This window comes from Amblyomma mixtum, chromosome 2, assembly GCF_055824585.1.
Source record: "Amblyomma mixtum isolate Tamu chromosome 2, ASM5582458v1, whole genome shotgun sequence".
NCBI classification, from domain to species: domain Eukaryota; kingdom Metazoa; phylum Arthropoda; class Arachnida; order Ixodida; family Ixodidae; genus Amblyomma; species Amblyomma mixtum.
Window position 1 is genome coordinate 308028492 of NC_143013.1, and position 6940 is coordinate 308035431.

Sequence of the window (6940 nt, forward strand, 5' to 3'; positions counted from 1 at the left end):
GTCGCGAAACTTACGCACGGGCCTCAAGTGCCCGCAAGCCGATAAACAATAACAAAAATTTTACCTCTCCGCTCTTGCCAGCCTTACATTCCTTCTTGATGTCATTCATCTAAGCTTTATTTTCCTGTGAGCAACTCATCTATAACCGCCGGCGAGGAAAGCGTACCGAAACAGGCATCAACTTATTAGATGTGCGATAAACATAACTGGACGTGGAATGAGAAAAATAAAATCGGTGAAGCATGAATCGGAATATCAAAACCCAGGAATTAAAAGAGGGCTGTAGCGCGCGTAGTCATCACGGGTAGAATCGACCGCGACCGACATGCTTCCCTCTGTGAGGAAAAAAAAAAAACTTGACAAGTAATGCCCCGCACGGACCATTGTGCCCTGCGGTTTCCTAGGGCCCCGCAATGCCGATAAGCGCGTGGTATCGCGCCTCAAACAAAGGATAGGTTATCTACATGGCCTTCCCCCGCTTCTTTCCCCAATAGGCTTTCGCGTAAAACAACGCTCTGCCGCATTTTAGCGGGCCCTGAACCATCCTGTCAATTTGCTTTAACACTTCCTCATTGTTTTCGAGCTTCTTGATTGAAAACCAGCCATACCCATATTCAAAACAATAAACGAGGCAACAAAGGCTCCTCGCAGAGCTTGTGAAGAAGAAATGTGGACACCAAATGAGCAACGAGAAAGTGGAAATATGTTCAATAACGAATACTTCGCTATGCTTCAAGGCAAGAGGCGATAACTGTGTGAGTGACACCTCCGTTTCTTTGTACAACGCGGAAAAGAATTTTTTGAGCGTTTTTTGATGGATTGTCATGCAGGGTTTGATTTGCCTTCTTATTCTCTCTGTCCCCTTTTTGTAGGCACGTGTGCACACTGCCTATAAAGCGGCATTGAATCGAATAAACACCAGTTGATAGTTTGTGCTCTTTCAGTCTCCCTCGTGTTTCTTCCTGTGTGTGTCTTTTGTGCGCAATTCGTACCTTAAGCTTAAGAATATATCACAGCACAGTGCACTGAACTTCCGCCCAAGTGTATGCCAAAGTATCTTATTTTGAGCGTAGAAATTCGATTGACTCACCTCTGCCTGCGTCCCACGCGTGCGTTTCCGCCAATCACAAGAAAAGCGGTCAAGGTACGTCATTTGGCAAATTATCGCGAGAAATACGTGTTAAAGAATAAATAATGTAACATAAGCGACGGCTCTTCAGACTCGATACCCTGATAGCGCGTTTACCCTGATAGCGCGGCCATTGCATAACCATTTAAGCGTTTATTATTATTGTTGTCTTTTTTCTTTTTGCATTTGAGAATTGCACTTTAAATGTTAGCGCGTGCAAATTTTCCATTTAAGATCCCGCTGGCTTTCATAAGGACCTCGTAAATTTCAAATGCGGTAAATAACGGAACTCCTCGGCTGATTCGAATTTGGATCGATTCAACTTGCCGGCAGTCGACAGAATTTTTCGCCCAAGAAGCATGATGTAGAGTGTTCAGGTGCTACTGTATATCAGAATTAATTAAGCATTCCTTCACGAGGCTGATACTCATTTCCATCACGAAAAATGCATGGGTGCGTATCCGAGAGAGATATATTTTTATTTTCTACCTTAACATTTTCAGAACTTGAAAATTTATCCACAGACAGGTACACTTCATGATAGCGAAACGTTGTAACAGAGTATAATCGATATAACGCAAAAAACGTAACTACCCTTGAAAACCACTAAACAAATTATTTTAGCAACTTTGTTTCAAATAGAGGAGTAAAATTCACCAAGCAGCGCAGTCAACACCCCATTTCTTCTCTTGCACTCACCTGTGAAATGGACTTCCAGAGTGCGGAAAAAACTCCAGGAAAAAATTCAATTTGATACAGATATTATTGGAGGACATATGACTAATGCCTTCGTCCCGTAATTTAAGCGCTTAATAGACAGTAATGTTCCATTCCGAGAATTTCCCCTTTCTCCGGGAATCTGAGGAGTAAATTTTGGCGGAAAGAGTTTTTAAGGAGTTTCAGGGAATTTTAAGAACCAAAATTGTATTCGCTTTTTCAAAACTGGCGGTGCTTTCAAGTTGGTGCAGGAAAAAAACGGGTCGGAAATAGGGAATACCACTGGCTGGAACTGTATTACAGGCACCGAAATAATAATGTTTGATTGTGCATTTTTTTTTGTCGACAGTGCCTTTATTTTGATTTTTTTTTTCTCAGTTCTTTGCGCTTTGACGACCCTCAAGTGGCTCCGTAAGTAAAATTTAAAAATAAATTCCAAATTCGAAACATTTTTTCTCTCTCGCAGACCATGACATGAGCGGCCGACTTCTCGGACTGCGCGCCTCCGCTTCACAACGGCGCGCAGTAAACGCTGTTCGGTGGCATTCATTCGCCGCAGCAATGAACTCCCGTGCCTGGCACAGCGCCAGAGCACCTCGACGCTGCCGCGCTGAACCAACGACGCGTCACGGCCGCTCTCGGGAGATAAAAGCGTGTTTTCGCTTCACAGTCAGCAACGCACCGTCGAGAGACTTTTCAGTCGCGCGAAGTCTGCGTGAAAGACTACGTTGGGGCGTGCCACTCTCGGTGAAGCGATTTTAGTGCTGCTCTTTCGCTAGCACTGTAAATGCTTTCCGCTGCCGACAAAATACTCCATGAGCGCCTATCGGTAGGACGCGTTGCTATGCCGGCCTCATCTAGGCCGGTAGCGAAGGCTCAGTGGCTATAACGTTCAATTGCAGAGTCCAAGGTCGCCGGTTCAAATACCGGTCTCTATGGAAGCGCATTCGAAGTGCAGGACCTCTGGTATACAATCTTTGCGGTCAAGATCACCTATGCACTTTGTGTGTATATACAGGGTGTCCCGGCTAACTTGGACCAAGGTTTATAAAAAAAAAAAAAACTAAGCGTTCTTCAGAACTGAAATCGCGTGGACGTTGTTAGGGTTTATCTAAAGTTACAGCACCATTTTTTTTCGATCCTCCTATTTGATTAAATAGTCGAGATAAATAAATTAGCTTTTTAAATATAGCTTGAAACGTTCAGGTGTCAATAGGAAAGTTGTGGAGCTCCACAAGTATTGTCCAACCCAGGCACTTCCAATGAGGTAGACTTAGCGTGGCCGTTTTTATTCGGGAAAAACGGAGGCGCGCGGAGTTTAAAAAATACCACGTGACAGCGCGCTCCGTGAGCCCGAATTCGCCGTGATTACAGCGCTCCCATCCGTGCTTTGTAAAAAGCAGTGTTGTAGGCGTTACCAAAAAAAAGTAACTAAATACGTTACTCGTTACGCTATAAAAAAAAGAACGCGTTACCGCCCTACGTTACCCACAAAAAAAAAGGTAACGCGTTACCGTTACCGAAAAAAAAGTATCGCACGTTACTTTGCCGTTACTCCATGCCCATAAATTTTAATCACTGCGTCTTCGCTGTAACTGTAACTGGTAACTCGTCTTCTCTGCAAGGTGCTGTGGGGAGTGGGCTGTTCCTTGTTCTGGCAAGGGGAGAAAGGGGGGGGGGGGGGGGTATGGCTATGAAGGGTGAAAGTTGGAGCGACAATGTTGTTGAGTAGAAAATTTTTAGAAAGTTTAGCATGAGGTAGCTCACACTACTGCCGGCACGGGAACAAAGACCCATTTCCTTCTTTTTCCTCTACTCTGGTGGTACAGCCGGTTGACTGCAACCTCTTTTTCTCTGCTGTACCATTGTACTCTTTCGACGGCTTTCTTGGGGCCATCTTGAAGTAAACTGGCGACATTCCTGAGTTTACCCAGAAGAAGAGGGAACTACTTCCACCAAGAATGCGAGAGTGTCAGTGGGAACGAGACTTTTTGGTTTTGGAAAACAAGGTTACGGAGAAACTGACTTACAGATTTCTGCAAATGGTCCATTGGTGACTCGGCATGTGTCCACTCTTTAGAGAGTTGAGTGTGTGTGAGGGGTTTGGGAGTCAAGACAGGTGTGTGACTGCGTGTTCGTGCTTTTTTTTTTTTTTAGTTCAGTGCGTCGTCAAGGGCAGGTGTTTTCCGGCATGCATGCGAGCCGCAACAAGGGTCGTCGAGAGCACCTGTAGGTTTTGTTTATTTGCAACATCATTTTCGGCGTATTTTTTCTGAAAAAGAGGCGGAGGGGGACAATTGAAATAAAAAAATTACCGACGATTACGTTACTTCCTAATGCGAAATTTGAGCGCAGCAAATAAGCTGTTTCACCTTTTCGATAGATTGAGGCAAAGAAATCGAGCAACACATGTATGCGCTATCACAGAATTTTTTTTTTTTTCACACGTATTCGCAATTTCAGCTCGGGCGGTGCACATATACAGATCCGCCGCCACCGATCTGGCTCTCTGATTGCCACCGCACAGGGGTTGCATTGGAGGAGGAGCGAAGAAAGGAATTAAGTTCGAGCCGGCGCTTTGACAACCGGAGACTCGCAGGAAGAGGGGGGAGGGGGGCGGCGTGTACACCCAGCGGCAAACGATGGGGGCAGAAGCGCGCGCAGCAAGCGGACAACACGATAAAGGGAGGAGGGAAGAGATAGCAGCGACTGACTGATGCCGCTGACGCCGATAGCGCTGGGGGGATGAAAGGGGGGCGGAGCTGGTTACGAGGCCGACGACGACGCGAAACCCAGGAACGGACGCCAAAGAGCTGCGCTCTAAAAGTAACTAGTAACGTGACACCTCACGTTACCGGAAAATGTTAACGCAAGTACGTTACCTGTTACAGTTCCGAAATGGTAATGACGTTACTAAGTTACCGAAAAAAGTAACGCGTTACCGGTAGCGCCGTTACTTGTAACGCGTTACTGACAACACTGGTAAAAAGTATCACTCGCTTCGCGCCTTTCGTGCTGCCCAAGACAGAGCTTCGCGTTGAGCTTGGTTCCAAAATTAGCGCCAGTGGGCACGGGCGGCAGTTGAAAGAAAGCGCTGCTCCCGTTTCTGCGGCGATAATTGCGCTCTCACGTTAGCAGAATGCATGCGGAGGAATGATGACAATCTCATGAGTTCGAATTTGGGAGCAAGATCCCAACAAGCAAAGACGCATATAACAAGCTTGATAACGTCGTGTGAATCACGATGAAAAACGGAAGCTGCGCTTTCTTTCAACTGCCGCCAAAACCCCTGGCGCTTATCTCGGAACCAAGCACAACACGAAGCCCTGTCTTGGGCAGCACGAAAGGCGCGAAGCGTGTGATGCTTTTTAGAAAGCACGGATGAGAGCGCTGTAATCTCTAGAGTGGATATATTATTGTATCACGGGTGTCTCTAGCGTATTTGTGTCTCGAGCCAAGTATAAGCGTAACGAAGATAAATTCCAACAGCGGAGCGCGTAGGCACCGCTCTGTTCGCATTTCTTTCTGTTGCGGCAGTACGTTATGAGATGTATGTTCAAAGAAACAGTGGACAGTGAATTTTTTTTTCGCTGCGCAAACTTGAAAAAAGAACTGCTGGTGGATCAGGCCCACTCCGTGAAGCAGACTGTCGACGAAAAAGCCGGTACCGTAACGGCGAAATGTGTATCGCAAGTAAATGACGAGATCATTTAAGACGTGCAATTCGAGGTAAATACCATTTTTTTTTTTTTTTGGCGCGGCCATCTTCGCAAGATACTTAATTTCGTTGGGTGGCTGGACAGTTCGGTGCATGCAGGTTTGTTGGCCAAATAATAAGGATTTTTTTACGTGTTTCGCTGAATAATAATGGAAATAATTTGTATTTTAACTTCAAATAAACTGGCCTTAACCTAGGCGACACGCGAGGCTGAAGAGAAAAACGATAACACGCACGAAATGCGCCTACCAGCTGCTTGCTATATACGGCTAAGAGAAAAAATGCTCTAGTTTGGTCAATCGCTACAATGGAGATAAGCGATTGGTATATTTATTTTAATTCCGATTACAGCGCACGCGCATCCCCAAAACAATTTATCTGCAGAGCCATCGCTCATATGCGAACGCTCATTCATGTGCAAGCAAACATTTTGATCGTCGTAACATTGAGGCGATCACTGACCTTGCCTCCCACGAGTCTGCATAACGCCGCTAGCTGTTGTTGTCAGTCTCCACTGACAAAAAAATGAGTTTCGTTAGCGCGAGCTTTACTGAACACTGCATGCTTAGTGAATTACAGCAAAAACTGCTCAGAAATAATATTACGCGTGCAACATGCCAAACGTGTTTAGCAACAGAAAAAAACTTACTTCACCCTGCCCACAGCAGTTACCGAGGCCTGCCGTTTCTCGTTCTCATCCATTTCATACCCAACAATTCCGGACAAAAACATTTTTGAACAGGAAAGAGCGTATGAACGCCTAATTTTTTCATATACTGGAAGATTTCACTATAGCAATCTCCCATCCATAGGCTTGGATTTTTTCTTTCCGTATTAACGTTTTTCCTGTCGTCAACTGCTCGATACGAGCGATGAAAATTTTTAAAGATTTAGCTACATAGAGAAAGGGTGGACCATTACCTATAATATTTCCATTACTGTACGTTAGTTTTCCAACATTAAATTTTTTTTCCCCAAGAATGTAGGACGTGTCCAGGAAATCTGTAGAATTCCACGGGCAGTCCTTGGCCGTTGATGTTCAGAGAACTATTGTGACAGCCCCTGACACAAGTTTCTCCACTCTTAGAACGTCGCGGAATTCCAGCCATGACTCACAGCGAGCAGCAACACCACATTTGTGCGCCCGCGAGCAGGACGGCAGGTGTCCACAATGAAAGAGAAAGCGCGGTGCAGTGGCGCAGGTGCAGTGAGAGCAAACTTCAGGTGCGCATTTCTGCCCCTAAAACCGGTTTAGCCTTCATGACGAAAGGGTTTGCGCTATGCAGAGCAGCTGGCTTCCCGCGAACTGGAGTTTCCAGAGAGAAGTGCGGCGACAGGAGCCTCAGCCTGCTGCAGGGGTAAGTGGGAGAATAGCA